The 15947-nt window shown below is 37.4% G+C and overlaps 1 protein-coding gene across 8 annotated transcripts in view; it reads right to left on the bottom strand.

The window, feature by feature from the left end:
- Window positions 1–15947, bottom strand: part of ARID1B (AT rich interactive domain 1B (SWI1-like)) — a 422452-nt gene that overhangs the window by 266249 nt on the left and 140256 nt on the right. The window lies entirely within an intron of this gene.

The raw sequence follows: 15947 nt of genomic DNA, 5'->3' as shown, positions 1-15947 counted from the left end.
ACTATGGAGAACAGTGTGGAGATTCCTTAAAAAACTGGAAATAGAACTGCCTTATGATCCAGCAATCCCACTGCTGGGCATACACACAAAGGAAACCAGAAGGGAAAGAGACACGTGTACCCCAATGTTCATCGCAGCACTGTTTATAATAGCCAGGACATGGAAGCAACCTAGATGTCCATCAGCAGATGAATGGATAAGAAAGCTGTGGTACATATACACAATGGAGTATTACTCAGCCATTAAAAAGAATACATTTGAATCAGTTCTAATGAGGTGGATGAAACTGGAGCCTATTATACAGAGTGAAGTAAGCCAGAAGGAAAAACATAAATACAGTATACTAACGCATATATATGGAATTTAGAAAGATGGTAACAATAACCTGGTGTACGAGACAGCAAAAGAGACACTGATGTATAGAACAGTCTTATGGACTCTGTGGGAGAGGGAGAGGGTGGGAAGATTTGGGAGAGTGACATTGAAACATGTAGAATATCATGTAAGAAACGAGTTGCCAGTCCAGGTTCGATGCGCGATACTGGATGCTTGGGGCTGGTGCACTGGGACGACCCAGAGGGATGGTGTGGGGAGGGAGGAGGGAGGAGGGTTCAGGATGGGGAACACATGTATGCCTGTGGCGGATTCATTTTGATATTTGGCAAAACTAATACAATTATGTAAAGTTTAAAAATAAAATTAAATTAAAAAAAAAAACAATCTGCTTGCCAATGCAGTCTCGAGACATAAGAGACACGGGTTTGATACCTGAGTTGGGAAGATCCCCAGGTGGACGGCATGGCAACCCACTCCAGTACTCTTGCCTGGAGAATCCCATGGACGGAGGAGACTGGCAGGCTATGATCCATAGGGTCGCAAAGAGTCGGACACAGCTTAAGTGACTTAGCATGTACACATCACAAGATAGTAATGTTGAAAAAAAATACAGTATCTAAATCTATTTATATTTGTAAAGTCATCTTCATTCCCACTATCATCTGTCCTATCACTAGCTTCCACTGCTGGCTTAACAGAGTTGACATGAATTAACCATTTGCAAAAGTGCCTTATTTAGGATGCATACTTTAAACATCAATAAATACAACTCTCTGAAAGAGCAATACTGAAAAACCAGGTGTTTCTCCTGTGCAAAATATAACCTGATTCACAACATATTTATTTAACCTCACTGAAATCAGTTGAGATTAAAAAAGAATTCAAAAGGAATTATTTTCTACTTCAATTAGGCATGTCACTAGATAGACAGAGACACAGACAGACATAGTATATTATATATTTGACTTAAAAGGATATCTTGTTATTTCACATGTGTGCATGGCATGCTTATTCGCTAAGTCATGTCCAACTCTTTGAGACCCCATAGACTTAGAGCCTGCCAGGCTCCTCTGTCCATGGGATTCTCCAGGCAAGAATACTAGACTAGAATTGGTTGCCAATTCCTTCTCCAGGGGATCTTCCTGACCCAGGGATCAAACCTGCGTCTCCTGCATGGCAGGCGGATTCTTTACCATTCTGCCACCTGGGAAGCCCCTAAATTCTTACAGGAAAGAACACACACTAATAAGTTGGTAAAATAATTAAAATTTTTATTTTATTACATCTAATATAAAATTTTAAACAAAGGAGGCTATCAATAAATGATTGTTAAATGTAGTTGAGTTTTTCCGTGTAAAGTGACATCTTGTGCCTTAATTGAGGGTGTCAACATTTAGGCATGATAGTTCAGGAGAAGCATAAATGCAGTAACCATGAAAAGTAAAAACTTGGGGAAATTTGAAGCGATTCATATTCATTCAGGGATGCTCATAATTTAATCAAATTGATAAAACCGTTTATTTTTTTAAAAAAGAAGGACTTTTAGGTTTAACAATCAAAGTTCATAAGGACATGAGGAGTGGGCATATAGGCAGCTGCTATAATGGAATAAGCTACAGACTCAAAGTAGCTCTGCTGCTGTCAAACTGCGAGGTAAGTTTCCTGCCATTTTCACATTTGGGAAACAGAATTTTAAAAACCTGAATCAAATTAAATATGTAAAAATACACACATTTTAAGAACTCATTTATATTAAACCTTTGCTCTGTATGTAGGAAGTGAAAATGACAGCACTTTAAAAAGTAAAGAAAATGTAGGGGAGAGAGAAGCTTGACAAAAAACAAGAGAGTATCCCTTAGAGTTCAAGGTCATATCCCTGAGATCTCACTTCCTCAGCTGGGATTCCAGTGTATCACAGAAACTCTCGGTGCTCAAAGGGTCAACGATTTCTAAAGTAAAAGAGAACATCTTTCAAAAACAGCATGTTAAAACTAGGTTCCCTGCCCCCTCGCACTGTCACCATTAAAGAAGAAAACACACACTGCCCCCCACCCGCCGCCACAAGACATAAATTTGTATACTAGGCTCACAAACACACATACTCAAACCAAGTTATGGAAAGAAGAAATTATAATGAGGTAACTAATGAATGTTCCTCCAAAATGAATTGGTACAGCAAGAAAAAAAGTCTAAATCACTCAAAAGTAAACCAAACACAGCAATATAAAACAACCTGGGGGCGAGGGCGATCCCCTCCCCGCACCGACCCCAGAGCTGGGTTCTCCCCTCTCCATCTGGACAAGCCACTAAATTGGGAATCTACCTCTGTCCTTCAGCTCCAGTTTTCCAGTGTTAGCCTTTCTGAGCCCTTATTTCCTCCCAGCACATGATGGCCAAGCATACCCTCTCCAACACATGGAGATACACATACACGCACACACAAAATCCACCGAACGCCGGAATGGAAGGCCACACGACAGCAAGAAGGATTGAAGTCAGACAAATCTGGAACAGGAAGAAGAGGGAGGAGCAAGGAGAAGGGGGGTCCTCTTTGGCCTCCAGGCACTCACCCCACTTCCTGATTCTCCCGTGAGCAGCAGCGAGAAGGAAGGGAGCACCCAGGTGCTCCCACTCACCCACAGGACCCGTTAAAAAGGCACCCCCCGCCCCCATTCCCTGGCCCAGCCCTGCTGGCCTCCACGGCTGACTTGGGCCGGGTCTCCTCTTACCTGCTCAGTGAAGCAGGTCGGCGTGGGGGCCGGGGTAAAAAAATTAAAAAAAAAAAAAAACAACCTGGACCTATCTAAGGAAAGTAACATATTAGGGTATAACTTACTACACTATCCTAAAAGCAAAGAAAATGAGACAAGACATGAATGTCAACTGAAGAAAAAAAAAATACTAAAGTTTCATCTATTTCTTGAGATTGTACTCTTTTGTCTTATTCCACTTAGAGTTAGAAACTCTCTGGAATGATCTGCTGAGTTATTTATACAAACTCTGATATGACAGTCTTCAAATCATCTCCAAGAATTTAAATGAAATGTAAAGTTAAAGCCTATGCAACCATTTTTAACTCTATAAAGAACTATACAAAAAATAAGGCTGTGAGAGCAAAGCTGACTTACTTTCTTATAGGAGCTTTAGAATTCCAGCACAGTTATTCAGTTATTACGCTTTTTAATCTCAAAAATCTCTAGGTATTCATTTCTCCCCAAACCAACTCCCCACCACCATTCTGTGTTTGTCACCAACACTATCATACCTCCTGGTCACTAAGCTCAAAAACCTTAAAAGCATCCACCATTCACCCCTCCTTTTATTTCCACAACAGTCTCCGTTTGCATTCTCACTGCTATCACTTTTAAAAATTTATTTATTTTAATTGGAGGCTAATTACTTTACAATATTGTGGTGGGTTTTGCCATACATCGACATGAATCAGCCACTAGTGTACATGTGTCTCCCCATCCTGAACGCTCCCTCCTCACCCCATCCCTCTGGGTTGTCCCAGAGCACCAGCTTTGAGTGCCCTGCTTCATGTATCAAACTTGCACTGGTCATCTACTTTACCTTTGGTAATATAATAATTTGACTCACCTCAATATTGAGATAATACAAGAGCTCTAAAGTTGTCTGTCTCCGGCAGTAATAAGCGCACTTTGAAAATGAAGGCTTTTCATAACTAAAAAGCCTGGTATAATTCACTTGTCTTGGTAACCTGAAAGTCGCAGACATTCAAAAATAGAAGAATGGGGTGGGATGTGGCTTCAAGGAGGCAAAACAGATGTCAGGAAGTCCTGTCTTTAAAGTTTATGTACTTTACCTAGGATATTCACTAAAAATCTACTCTGGGCATATTTACTTTTCTGTTACTAGCAGTTTCCAGGGTCAATTAATTGAAAATTTTACTTATATAAAACAAGATATTTTAAAATGATAATAAATTATTACATATAATTCATGTATTATTATTTTGAAGCCAAATTTTCTCTAGATACAGATACTTACAAAAGACCAACCACATATTTGTAGTGGCAGAAGGTTATTAAGTGGTTCACTGCACTCAACCACCCAAATCCATGGAAAAAATAGAGACCAGTGAAAATCCCTACTTATATTAGAAAATTTTGAAAAAGGAGAAGAGTATCAGTATCAGGGCAGGTTTCAGATGGGAGCAGGAAGATACTGCTGTACAGGCCTGTCACTCGGTGGTCTCCAGGTTCAGTAACTCTAGCCTACTTTGAGAGAAGGCATTTACCTGTGGATCAGGTGGCGTCTGTGCTAACCACCTCAAGGTACACCATTATGTTCTTTGATAGAAAGAGAAGTAAAGTAACAGGTAAAGTTAAGACTTGTATTAATAGCATAGCATTCTACCCAGATCAAGCCAGCAAGCTCCAAAGCCTTAGAAAACACATAGAAACATAATGTAGAAATGCAGGGGGGCATTAAAACTGGTTTGGGTTCATTAAAAAGAAATGGTGGCTTTTATATTCCTGGGTCACTATATTTCCACTGGTGGTAAATCTCAGTTGAGAAAGCAGAGTTATTATTAAACTACTTTATGATATATAAATGTAAACCTGGAGTGTCAGAAGTAAATAGAGTCCTCAGATATAGACTAGCAGGGCCTTTCTTTCACCAGCATGAAATTAAAATCCATTCATGCCTTATCATCTTAGTTCAGAAAACTGTCTCTACTGAGTTCCCACTGGTCCAGGAGAAAAAGGCATTAGACTCTGCATTACACAGTGACAAGATTTCATTGTTCTGCAGCAGCTTTGTCATTTTTACCCACCCCCCACTACCCCCAAACCCCTGCTTTAGCAGGAGTTCATAAAGAATCTGGAATATGTACTTCTCAATTTCTCTGTGAACTTTTCTCCTCCCTATATGTCCCTGACTCAAATACCTCAGACTCTCAGACTGATCACATGGGGAGAGAGGGGTACCTCTGCAATTCCTGAGAAGTTAGAGACAGAGTCCACAAAAAGGCCCATGGCTCCCCAGTGACCTAAAGAGTAAGGCTAGGCTCTCAATCAGGCAACCCCAAATCCCTAAATCCCTAAGGGTTTCCCTAGTAGCTCAGCTGGTAAAGAATCCGCCTGCAATGCGGGAGACTCTGGTTCAATTCCTGGGTCAGGAAAATACGTTAGAGAAGGGATAGGCTACCCACTCAAGTATACTTGGGCTTCCCTGGTGGCTCAGTTGGTAAAGAATCTGCCTGCAATGTGGGAGACCCGGGTTTGAAAGATCCCCTGGAGAAGAGAATGGCTACCCACTCCAGTATTCTAGCCTGGACAATTCCATGGAGTATACAGTCCATGGGGTTACAGAGAGTCGGACATGACTAAGTGATTTTCACTTTCAAATCCCTAAATATGTTCAAAAGCAAATGGCTCCTAAGAATGGAAGAGAAACCACCAAGGGCATACACAGACCATTACTGACGATTATTATTAGACGGCTACCCTTCTCTCATTTAATTTCTTCCTGAAAGCAGAGAGTTCATTTTTATCAGTGCTTTTCTTATATACTAACAAAGAAAGCCTTTAATGTAAAATCTAGAAGTTGGAACCCTGCTCTAACATTCACTTTTCAGACACACACATCCTGAGCAGTGACACAAACTACTCAAGATCAGAACCTTGGCTGAGACTCAGTTCTGTTTCCCATTCAGCCATTATCATTACAACAGGTTTTCAGTTCAAAATATACTATTTTATTAAAACGAAGTCATCATTCCTTCCATACAAGTCATTATAAGCTGTTCACTTTCATTTCTGTGAGAAGGGAGGCAAGTAATATAAACTGCTTCTTTCTAAGTGAATCATTTTTATAATGATCTGATAGTAAAAAAAATAATTACAGTTAAACATTTATATCAGTCTAGTCTACTAATCTGGAGAAGGGAATGGCAACCCACTCCAATATTCTTGCCTGGAGAATTACATGGACACAGTCCACAGGGCCGCAAAAAGTCAGACACGACTGAGTGACTAACACTTTCACTTTTGGTCTAATAATCAGGTACTACTTAAAACAAGAGAACTCTAGAAAATTAGCTATCAATAAGTGAATACTAAAGACTATGTGTTCAGTTTTAGAATCAGTCTTCTCATACACACTGTATGTGGACAACATGCACAGATACACACAGCACACACATTCCAGTGCAAATGAACACTACTCTGAATACTTTAAACAGTGAATGACAGGCCGATAATGAAATAAAGAGAAAAAAATGCAAACACCACAGTCTAACACTGGATAAAATGCAGGTCATAAGGAAAGAGAAAACATCAGTACCTGGAAGCTTTTTTTTTTTCCATAAAATGTATTATGAAGAAAAGTGGTTGTGAAAGCTTAGTCACTTTTTTGTGGCTTAAAGCTTTTTTCTCCCCTCTTTTATTCAAGGCTTAAACAAAGTTCAGTGGGGCATCAAACTGCCTGTTTTAAATTACAGTCTATATTTTAAAATAGAATGCATGCACGGCATGTTCTTGAAGCTAGGGGGTGGGGGTGTTATTCACGGAAAATTGAAGGCTTGTTGAGTCAATAATCTTCTTTCACACAGTAACAATTTTCAGCTAAAATTTCTTGACCCAAACAAAGGAAAACAAGACCATTCAGTTATTTTACAACAATTTTGCGAAGGCAGAGAAAAAAGATGAGAGAGAGACAACTCTAAAATCTTACATTATGAAGGAAGAATAGAAATTTTTGCTCTCAGGTAAGAACCTTCTCTCTATATATTTATTTCCTTTCCTAAACCGACAGTTATTATTAAAAATAGTTACCTCCACTTCAAAAGAAAAATAAGAGCAATTAACCAGTTCACAAATGCTACTATGAGTTCCTGCTGGTTATATATCTCTTGTTACATAAAACAGACCTGTGCCTCCAGTTACAAAGTAGATCTCTGCAAATTAAAATTTACTTCCCAGCTAACTTGGCTAATATAAAGTTCAATGCATTCAAAGTCTTAACAATGGCTAAGCCTGTATAATCTGGAGGAAGCCTGCTACCCCTCTAGCGGGGTAGAACAGGAGAAGCACTAGGAAGAAAAAGGGGAGGCTTTCTAGCTCAACATGCCAAGAACTACCATTTATAGAGACAGAAACGGTAGGTTAAAATAAGAAAGGGTACTTCTGAACACCACTCATTTTTTTATTCTCACATAAAAAAATCAAAATTAAAACTCAAAGGAGCTACACTGACAACGATCTACTTATTTAAAACTTCTTATATAAATTCTATTATGAAATACTTACTGAAAACATAACAAATACTATGAAAAGATTCTAGTCTGTTGGGGTGAGAGGGAGAGGCAAGACAACTATAAAATAATAAGAGGATGACTAGTAAATGCCATAAGGGATAAAAAAGTTCAAAAGATTCAACAAAAATGGATTAAATCGTATTTTGAGGTCCCATGCCCACATATGAGGATCCCTCACACACAATGCTTTTTGTGGTTTGTACAAAAGTCCAACACTGCTGCCTGCCCCCTTCTGTTCAGAGACCGTAGCTCTGGTAAGACAGGCTTACGTCCAGGTATGATTCTGTGGCTGTTTGCTGACAGACTTGAGAGTTACATGCATTCCAGCCTGTGAGGCCACAGAGAAGGCTCCACGGTCTCACACAGGGCCCCTGAAGAGCCAAAAGCTGGTCAGAACCTCCCAGTCTCCCCTTTGTTACAGCAAAATATGTATGCCGACTTTTCTATTAGCCAGGAATATCTGCATTTATCATCCCTTACTTAATGAGCCTCATTTATCAACTATAGATCATAGTTATCCTTCTATTATCAAAACCAATATCCTGAAAATCAGTTATGTTTCAGCCTCTCTTCATCTCCAATTTTAGCTACTGTGTATTTTTTATGGGAATCCATTTTTTTTTTTTTGAATTGACAGTTCCATAAATGGGTTAAAATTAATTTCCCCCAAATTTTTAAATGGAAAGCCTCAGAATATTATGTGAAAAGGTCTGCAGGGGGATATGCTTAGTTAAAACATGCTTTTAAAAATTAGATGATTTTTTTTAAATAACATTTTGCCACTAAGCAAATATCTCAGCTATAAGGAATTTAGAATTACCCATTTTTTCAAAAGGACTAAAAGATCTCAATTTAGAAACACTTTGCACACAACCATTTGAGTTATTTAAAAACAAACTATAGTTCTTTTAAAATACTTATTTATTCAGACTTTCCATATATTTAGCCTGCTGTAACCTGGAAGAAATCCAAACTGGTGAGGTTTTATTGAACATTCATTTACAGAACAAACATTTAAGTGGAAGATTGTTTTGAAAGAGGGAGAAACATACCTTTCCACTTCCTATGACTTCTTACCTTGCTGAAGTTCAACTGTTTCCTCTATTTTCAAAGTATCACAAAAATACTCTGGGGGATAAACTTACAAATTATCACATCTTAAAGAAATAATCCATGTTAGAAAATAAACATCTGTCAAAGTCACTATCATTTTTTCTAAATTAGGACTTCAAAGCAAGGTCTTTTCATATTTCTCTCAAATTTAATCTGAAAAATATTGACATCTCCATATAGCATAGATCAGAGGCTAAAATTACATTTGTAAATATGGTAAATCCTAGTTAAGAAACAGAGTGTGCTGTGCTCCACTTAACACTTCTCCAAGGTATTAAAATGTGTCTGTACCTTCAGTTTCAAAACTGTGCCAAATGGTTAACCGTGTTTACGGACACTCGTGTGGACAAGACACATCCTAAGAGAACCTCCTGTTCCCTTCACCAGGTGCCCACTTTCTACAACTCTTCCATGACACCAAGACTCAACACAGTCTAATGACACCTAGGAAACAGTGATAACCAACACATGATGTCTTCAGCTGCACATGGGGATAATCAATGCTGAACAATGGGCTAAGGGAACAACAGATTAAGCTTCTCTTTTATTAACTGGGAATTTTTTAAATGTTCAGGATGATTTGAGAACAATCAACAAATGACAGTTATGCTCTTAACCTTTTAATGATAACCTTTAAATCAAGCTCAAGATACAAATAAAAAAAAATTTTTTTTAAAAGTTCATTCAGCAGCCATACATCTAATTCTTACTTGACAGATTTTAAGTTTTACAAAAACCTGCCAACTAACAGGTTAAGATCATCTTAATAATCTGTGTTCTTAGATGGGTTGAGAACTTGATAAAATGCAAAACCCAGTTTTTAAAAAATGCTCCATTTACTAAAGCTTTTTCCAATAGTTTCCAATCATTCACAGGAACTATATTATCAAATCCACACACTTAAAATGTTCTTATTAGCATATAACTTTTCTTACATGCTTCCAAAGTGCATGACAATCCACCCCTAACCCCACATATGTCATTAAAGACTAATAAAATAAACACATACATAGAGTACTCTTTTTTGGTAAAGGCAAATAATTACATGCTCTGTTGCTAATGCCTAACCCCAAAGAATATTCCTGGTAATAACAGCTTTCCAACCATTCTCTTTCAGGCTTCCAACATCCTGTTTAACACTATTTCAAAGAACAACCAGCATTTACTACCTCCTTCCTTTCACAAAGTGGAAAAAAATGTTTTATGTAATCCTCAATACTTCCTTCTAATTGCAAACTCAATAGAAGTGTCATAAGCCCTATTTTCCACAGGACATTTAGAGTTTTTACTAAACTTGGAAAGCTCAAACCCTCTTTATGTCAACCTCTTTAAATGTTTCCTATTTAAGGAAGAAAAGGTCAGAACGAGGTTTTTAATGACCTGATGGGCCTTCAAAGGCCTTTTGAATATGACTGACATTAGTCTGTATCTTAGGTAAACAGAATAATGGACCTACTATCAGAAATACAAACCGGTGGCAGGTCACGCTAAAGAAAAAACAAATTAAGTTATTTCTAAACTGAGGAGTATCCACAACTCTTCAAGACTCCCTAGAGGAGAGAGCACTATTTGCTTAAAACATGGAAGATAAAAATTCAAAACCTGTTTTTAAAAATTTTTATATATATTTATAAATAATTCATTAGCAACATATTTTTGTACTGTATTACTGAAATTATGATTACTGTTTGTCAATTTATTTATTTTCACGATTAAAAATATATATTACTAAGAAAATAATGTTTTCAAACTGTTTTTAGATTAATACTACAAAAGTGCCCACTTTTTCTTGGAGCTTAAGGTTATCGAAGTAAACTCAAATGTCATTCTACAATAAAAGAAAATAGTTTTAAAAATAAAACCATCCTGCCTATACAGATATCACATTCATATACTCTTTTAGAATAAGTAGCATATGGAGAATATATGCTCTTTGGATGTCAGTTTGATACCTTGGGAAAGATTCTATAAGCAATTAAAAGGAAAATTCTGAAGCTGGGGGAAGAATGTATTTAACAATTCTTACATAAATTCTATTAGAAAACACTTACTGAGTCAAACATAATAATTAGGTATGAACCTAACAGAGCAGAAGATATTCAAAAAAGGTGGCAAGAACACATAGAAGAACTATACAAAAAAGATCTTCATGACCCAGATAACCACGATGGTGTGATCACTCACCTAAAGCCAGACATCCTGGAGTGTGAACTCAAGTGGGCCTTAGGAAGCATCACTACAAACAAAGCTATTGGAAGTGATGGAATTCCAGCTATTTCAAATCCTAAAAGATGATGCTGTGAAAGTGCTGCAAACATGCCAGCAAATTTGGAAAACTCAGCAGTGGCCACAAGACTGGAAAAGGTCAGTTTTCATTCCAATCCCAAAGAAAGGCAACCAAAGAATGTTCAAACTACCGTACAACTGCACTCATTTCACACACTAGCAAAGTAATGCTCAAAATTCTTCAAGCCAGGCTTCAACAGTACGTGAACTGACAAATTCCAGATGTTCAAGCTGGATTTATAAAAGGCAGATGAACCAGAGATCAAGTTACCAACATCCACTGGATCACAGAAAATGCAAGAGAATTCTAGAAAAACATACATTTCTGCTTCATTGACTATGAAGCCTTTGTGTAGATCACAACAAACTGTGGAAAATTCTTCAAGAGAAGGGAATGAGCAGACCACTTGATCTGCCTCCTGAGAAACTTGTATGCAGGTCAAGAAGCAACAGTTAGAACTGGACATGGAACAATGGCCTGGTTCCAAACTGGGAAAGGAGTGTGTCAAGGCTGTATACTGTCACCTTGCTTATTTAACTTATATGCTGAGTATATCATGCAAAATGCAGGGCTAGATGAAACACAGCTGGAATCAAGATTGCCAGGAGAAATATTAATAACCTCAGATAGGCAGATGATACCACTCTTGTGGCAGAAAGTGAAGAGGAACTAATAGCCTCTTGATGAAAGTGAAAGAGAAAAGTGAAAAAGTTGGGTTAAAACTCAACATTCAGAAAACTAAGATCACGGCATCCAGTGCCATCACTTTATAGCAAATAGATGGGGAAACAGTGGCAACAGTTGGAGCCTTTGTTTTTTGGGGCTCCACAATGATTGCAGATGGTGAACTGCAGCTATGAAACTAAAAGACGCTTGCTCCTTGGAAGAAAAGCTATGATCAACCTAGACAGCATATTAAAAAGCAGACATTACTTTGCTGACAAAGGCCCACCTAGTCAAAGCCATGGTTTTTCCAGTTCAGTTCAGTTGCTCAGCCGTGTCAGACTCTTTGCAACCCCATGGACTGCAGCATACCAGGCCTCCCCGTCCATCACCAACTCCCGGAGTTTACTCAAACTCATGTCCACTGTGGAGAAGGAAATGGCAACCCACTCCAGTACTCTTGCCTGGAAAATCCCTTGGACAGAGGAGCCTGGTAGGCTATAGTCCGTGGGGTCGCAAAGAGTCATACATGACTGAGCGACTTCACTTTCATTTTTCACTTTCACGCACTGGAGAAGGAAATGGCAACCCACTCCAGTGTTCTCGCCTGGAGAATCCCAGGGACGTGGGGAGCCTGGTGGGCTGCCGTCTATGGGGTTGCACAGAGTTGGACTATGGGGTCGCACAGAGTTGGATACAACTGAAGCAACTTAGCAACAGCAGCATGTCCATTGAGTCGGTGATGCCATCCAACCATCTCATCCTCTTCTCCTCCTGCCTTCGATCTTTCCCAGCATCAGGGTCTTTTCAAATGAATCAGTTCTTCGCATCAGGGGGCCAAAGTATTGGAGTTTCAGCTTTAACATCAGCCCTTCCAGTAGTCACATGTGGATGTGAGAGGTGGACTGTAAAGGAAGCTGAGCGCCAAAGAATTGATGCTTTTGAACTGTGGTGTTGGAGAAGACTCTTGTAGAGTCCCTTGGACTGCAATACGATCCAACCAGTCAATCCTAAAAGAAATCAGTCCTGAATGATTTCTTTTAGGAATGATGCTGAAGCTGAAGCCCTAATACTTTGGCCACCTGATACAATGAACTGACTCACTGGAAAAGACCCTGATCCTGGGAAAGATTGAAGGCAGGAGGAGAGGGGGATGACAGAGGATTTGATGGTTGGATGGTATCACCAACTCGATGGACATGAGTTTGAGCAAGCTCTGGGAGTTGGTGATGGAGAAGGAACCCTGGCATGCTGCAGTCCATGGGGTCACAAAGAATCAGACATGACTGAGTGACTGAACTGACCTAAAAACATAACAAATACTATAAAAAAAAGATCCTCGTCTCTTAGGGATAAGAGGGTCAGGCAAGACAACTATGAAAGCAATAAGAGGATTACTAGCAAATGCCATAAGTGATGAAAAAGTTAAAAAGACTCAACAGAAATGTATTAAAATTGCATTTGGGGAGTTATCTTAAAGTGTAAATTAAGATACACTCAATGTTTACAAAATAAAAGTGTTGATAAGCTGTAACAGTTTTTTTTAGCATTCCACTGTATATTTTGCTTAATGATGCCTTCATTTCATATCAATATTAGAGGCAGAAAAGAACTATAGAATGTGCTAAAATTTTAAGTGGTAATATCCCAAGGAGACAGAATTCTTCAAGCTAATTCTTATATTATGTTATATACTAAGATTTCTTAATAATGGTAACATCAAGGATATGTAAGCTAATGAACTTCAACAGGAAAAAGGTTATATGATTAAGAAAGAAAGAAATTAGTATAGAAATCTTATTTCGGAAGATTTGTTCCGAGCTTAGGTCTGAGTGCATTAAGTGAAAAGTAAACATTACTGGTGATGGCCCCAAGACAGCAAGACAACAAATATTAATTTACGTGTCACTGGCTTTACGTGGATGATCTAAAGAGCCTTGTCAGCCAGAAAACAAAACTACATTAGCTACCGAAGATCATCAAGAATTTAATGACATGCAAATATAGACAAATACCAATTTAAACCATGGTGAAAGGACAGCTTGCTGAGAGAATCAAATTCTAGATCAAGCATAAGGAAATACCTTGATTTCTTATAATGGAGAGTTAACTGTATAACAAAAATACACTAAAGAAAATATCAAACATGCAGAGCTATAGGAAAACACTACAAACTCTTATCAGTCTAACTCAATTTAAGCAAAAAATTAAGAAACAATTACTTCAGAAGCTTCCTTCTTATAGTCACATATACAATAGTTATAGACCTGATTATACATTAGAATAATTTTTACCACATATTCTTAAATGAACAGGTAAGAGCCTGAATTTGACTCAAAACTACAAAACAAAAGATTAAAAATATGATAGATTGCCTTTAATCTTCAGTAAAAAGACAAAATTTTATCACTGACACTTGAAAAGGAAAAAACACAGCCTAAATCCACAAAAGATTTAATAACCAATTCAGATAAGATAACAAATATATATAGTTTCATGGTACTTATTCAATCAATTTACCCAAGTTAGGGAACTAAAATATTTAGTAAGAGTAAAAATACATGATATTAGAGCCGTACAGAATAACAACAAATCTCTCCCTCAAATTGATATTACCTTAGTTTTATATAACATATTGATGCAGCATTTACATAAATAAAAATATATTTGTAAATCCTACATAGAAAACGTTTCTACACAAACAAAGCCTGTTGAAAGAAAAGTAGAGCACTAAAATTCATTTAAATAAAGCCAATTTTTATCTTAACAGACTGAGGGCAGGGGGTACAACCAACTGCTCTACGATTTTTCCTTTATTCAGTAACTGATGCTTTTATGTAGTCACCATAAAACCTGGAAACTTTCATCTCTAAAAAAAGATTACTGAAATGTTATTGAGTCAATCAGCATCCTATTTATCTGTGAGTTACCAAAAAAAAACAAAAAGAAAATACCAATCAGGGCATTTCTTTTTTCAACAGCTTCATAAGAAGATTTACATTATGAGCAACCTTAAATCCTCTAGGGGAGGAGGCAAGATAAACATTAAGGAAGAAGGTAAGCCATTATACATATACAAATAGAATAATCCAGAAGACTTAACTTCTTGAAGAATATACTAGTTCATTTCCTAAAATACTTTGAGTCTCTTCTCTAATAATTGACTTAAAAAGCAGCATCCCAAAGCAGAACTCTTCAATTTTCTGGGACTACCACACTTCTTGCCACCCCAACCCTCCCCTAATTATGTTATAGAGTTAGCTGAACATCAACCATTCATTCCAAAGCAGAGCAATGAAAAGAAGCATAGCCTAGTAAGTGACCCAAAAGATCAAATGGATATTAAGAAAGCAGTACACTGCAAACTACTCTTAGACCTATGCAGAAAACCAGCATCAGTTTATAACAAACTTTCCAACCGGTAAACGGTACACATCACCAGCCAATGAGAAACCTATAAGGATGAGCTTATCTAAAACACTAAAAATCTGAGTGGAAAAAAGCAGAATTCACTGTCCACCTTTCCATGAATCAATTTAAATTTCCTAAAACCACAAGCCAACTTCCAAATATTCAGCAAATGTTGCATTTATCGTCAGCATCCACGTGCATTTGCATGCACGCACACAGACAAACACACACGCTTCACCAAACTGTGGATTATCTGCTGAAGAGAAAAGTTTACAGCATAAAACAGAGTCCATTACCTTTTTCATTCCTTTAAAAACCAAATAACTAGACAATAAATATTTCAGTGTAACTAAAAAAATGACCACAGTAAATTTTACGCACCTCCCACCATAGAAATAAAATCTGTAAAAATTATAGTTTCAAGTACATGTGCATCAGATGCAAAGATATTATATATCATGTAGCCTCTACTTACCTTCTACTCTAAGGCCATATGTAACTTAGAAATGGGTATGTCACATATAACATTCTTCACAAATGCTGGTTCTCAAATGTTTAGCAACAATATGATAAATCTTATTTAATGTAAACATATTTGAAATTCAAATTACAATCATGGCTAGTTTGAACACTATCTCTTAATAGAGATTAAGCAATAACAATAGTTCGTTAAGTCAACATATTTTAACAAGAAAATAAATATAAAAATTTGTTTGCACACATATATTCTTTTAATTTATAAGGAATTCATTTTAATTTAAATGAGGTTGCCTATGGGAGGAAAAAGGAAAATTAAGCACAGATGAACTATTAAAGGAAATTAACATGTAACCTGTAACTCAGCTACTACCA

Source organism: Bison bison, unplaced genomic scaffold (assembly GCF_000754665.1).
Source record: "Bison bison bison isolate TAMUID 2011002044 unplaced genomic scaffold, Bison_UMD1.0 scf7180017864148, whole genome shotgun sequence".
NCBI classification, from domain to species: domain Eukaryota; kingdom Metazoa; phylum Chordata; class Mammalia; order Artiodactyla; family Bovidae; genus Bison; species Bison bison.
This window is presented reverse-complemented; position numbering and strand designations above follow the sequence as displayed.